Source organism: Cebus imitator, unplaced genomic scaffold (assembly GCF_001604975.1).
Source record: "Cebus imitator isolate Cc_AM_T3 unplaced genomic scaffold, Cebus_imitator-1.0 Scaffold230, whole genome shotgun sequence".
Classification (NCBI taxonomy): domain Eukaryota; kingdom Metazoa; phylum Chordata; class Mammalia; order Primates; family Cebidae; genus Cebus; species Cebus imitator.
Window position 1 is genome coordinate 2,826,846 of NW_016107545.1, and position 3,458 is coordinate 2,830,303.

Below are 3,458 nucleotides of genomic sequence, written 5' to 3' on the forward strand. Positions count from 1 at the left end.
AGAGACGGGGTTTCACCATGTTGACCAGGATGGTCTCGATCTCTTGACCTCGTGATCCACCCACCTCGGCCTCCCACAGTGCTGGGATTACAGGTGTGAGCCACCGCGCCCGGCCCCAGTGTCTACATTTGTATATTTTCTATATCTATATCATTCTACAGCTCTATCTACTTTTATATCTGCCTTATATATTCTAAATCTGTATCTAAATCTGTATATCTTCGTCTATGTAAGCTTTTTGGTTCTCCGCTTTACAAATCCTATTGTCGACCCAAATGGTGGACAGAGCCAAAAAAGGATTTTGGAGCCCCACCAAAAATCCTTTCAAAGGTGTTTTGGTTGTAAATATAGAAATAGTGCAGTTCTATCACTTCAAAAATTACCTTCTGGGCATTTTTTTTTTCACCTCTGAGGATGTAGTTTGGCAGTGAAACTGATGGCTAAAGAATTTAAAGTGTGTCTCATAATTCTTCTTGAGTAGAGATCTCACCTTAAACCCTGCTGAGCTGATCAGTGTATTTACATTACTGGGATATTAGAGTTTAAAGTCACATCTATTACAGCAGCTCCCTGGTATGGACTTCCTCAGAAGGGAAGTAGGAACTGAACTTAAAAAGAAATTCCGTCACCTTGAAGTAAGGCCACAACCAAGATGTCTTTCAGTGCTGTCAATGCATCGGCCCACTTATCTATTTCTCTCTCTAGCTAGAGAGAGACAGATAGAGATCTGTATTCATAAATGTTATCTATCTATCTATCTATCCATCCACCTGTCTGTCCATCCATCTGTGCATCTATCTATCTATCATCTATCTATGTATCTATGTATCTATGTATCTGTCTATCTATCTACCTGTCTGTCCATCCATCTGTGCATCTATCTATCTATCTATCATCTATCTATCACCTATCTATCATCTATTTATCTATCATCTATCTATGTATCTATGTATTTATCTATCTATCTATCCACCTGCCTGTCCATCCATCTGTGCATCTATCTATTATCTATCTATCTATCATCTATTTATCTATCACCTATCTATGTATCTATCTATCTATCCATCCACCTGTCTGTCCATCCATCTGTGCATCTATCTATCTATCTATCTATCTGCCTACATGTATCTGTGTATCTATCTACCTTCCTACCTATTCATCTTCATGTCTTTCTATCTAGCTACCTATCTACCTACATATACATCTATCTGTCTGTCTTTCTGTCTGTCTGTCTATCTATCTAGTTACCTACCTATACATCTATTTATCTATCTGACTATCTATTCTCAACTGGGCAGGTAAAGTGCCTAATCTAAAGTAGAAATCAAATCATGTTGTTCTTGTGCTTAGAAGCAAAATGACTTCCCATTTTGCTTAGAATGAAATCCACACACTCCACCGTGTTGGGCCAGGCCTGTGTGACCGCTCCTGCTTCTACCTTGACTTCGTGCGTTTCTCCTTCACCCAGCCCTCCAGCCACAATGGCCTTCTCTCTGCACACGCAGCAACAGAGGGCGTTTAGTCAGCATCAGACCTCTTTGACAAGGTGACAGTTTAGACAAGGAATCCTGGATGAAGACAATCTGGCCCTGCAGTGACAAGGCAAAGGTTTTTCAACCTTTCAGAACAGCCGATGGAAAGGTCCTGAGGGGTAAGGAGCACAGCAGATACTGCAATGCCCATTGCAAGCTCAGATTATTCTGCTTAGTGCTCTCCAAACACTCATCCCTATCTGAAATCGTCTGGATGATTTGTTTGTTGTCTGCCCCACTCATGTAAGTTTCATGAAGAAGAAAACTCTGTTTATCTTGTCTGTGTCATTGTCCAGGACCTTAAACCTAAAAGCCTGCATGTGACACACACTAAATGCTCAGTGAATGTCTGGGGAATAAGGGAGCTGCCTCTTCCTCCCTTCCTCTCTTTCTCTCTTTCTTCCTTTCTTCTTTTAAGACGCGTTCTCACTCTGTTGCTCAGGCTAGAGTACAGTGGCATGATCATGGCTCACTGCAACCTCCACTACCTGAGCTCAAGCAATTCTCCCACCTCAGCCTCCCAAGTAGCTGGGACCACAGGTGGTTGCCACCATGCCCAGCTAATTTTTGTAGTTTTTGTAGATATGGGGTCTCACCATATTGCCCAGGCTGGTCTCAAACTCCTGGGCTCAAAGCTCTGAGATTACAGGTGTGAGCTGCCATGCCTGGTGGGACCTGCATCTTTCTATCCACAGATTTTCCAAACTCAACCTAGGTAAACTCCTGGCTGCTCTCCATCCCCGTGTTCTCAGTCTTGCTGGTTTCTTGGCAGAGTCCAGTCTCTCATTGTCTCTTGTCCCTATTCTGCAGAGCCAGGCTCATGTCTTAGCTATCACACAGCCTCCTCTCACTTTCAGAACACCTGATTGGCATCTCTATTAGCCACATTTCCTTACAGAACTTACTTGTCTGGGTTAGAATTCCTGTTTTTTCACTTTCTGCATAACTTTGGGCAAGGTGCTCGCCTTTCTGTATTACAGTTTTCTCACGTGTACAAATAGAATAATAGTACTTACCACATAAGGCTTTTAGGAGAATTAAATGACCTAATACACAGTCTACCCACAGAACTGCAGGCAGATGTCACGGTGGTCCACAAGCAGGTCCAAAAACAACCCCTTAAGTTTAAAAGCATCACAGAGCTCAGCGTAACCAAGCAGAAGAAGAAAAAGAAAGACCAAGACAAGGTGAAACTCAAGGAAGTGACAGAATGAGCAAAAAGAATGAGGAGGAGGAGTGTGGCCAGGACAAGTGGACTGCAGCCCAGGTGGCCTTCAAGAAGATGCAGGAGAACAAATGGAGAGGATCCTGAAGAAAGCATCCAAAACCTACAGGCAGAGGGCAGAGGACTTCAACAGACACCTGCTGCACACACCCAAGGAGCATGATGACATTTCTGCAGTGAGCTGGACGATGTGGTCTCCACCCTGGGGATGTGGCCATAGCGTGGGGAAGCAAGAGTACACATCGGAGTTAAGTCTGTTTCCTTCGGTGTTTTCTAGAAACATTGCTTGGCATGCACCCTTGAATCTCCTGCTGCGACGCTCCTTTTCAGAGCTGTGCACCCGCATTCCAGAACTTGATTAAAGTGAAATAGTCCTTTTACTCAGTTTAGGTTTCTTCATAGAAAGTACACCTTTTAGTGTAGATGGGAAGTTTTAAAAGCTTATCCAGAAGTAAAGGCCACGTTCATGTCCATGCCCTGTAAAAAATGTTTTTACCTTCAAGTTGCATCTCACCCTCTGAGGCCAGGCAGCTGTCTCTGCCTGGATGAAATGAACTCCAGAGGATGAGGGGCTAATGGCAGTGTGACCTGCTGTGTGAAGACCCCTGTGAGACCCCCCTGTGGGTTCCCTTCCAAGCTCCCCCCAGCTCGGGGCTAATGCTGTTCCCTGCAGGCCCCCGGAAAGCCACATGCAGCTTCGT

The 3,458-nt window shown here is 44.2% G+C and overlaps 1 pseudogene; it reads left to right on the forward strand.

Moving 5' to 3' along the window:
* The first annotated feature begins 1,481 nt into the window (after nt 1-1,481).
* On the forward strand, nt 1,482-3,119 carry LOC108281706 (annotated as a pseudogene).
* The last annotated feature ends 339 nt before the right edge of the window (nt 3,120-3,458 follow it).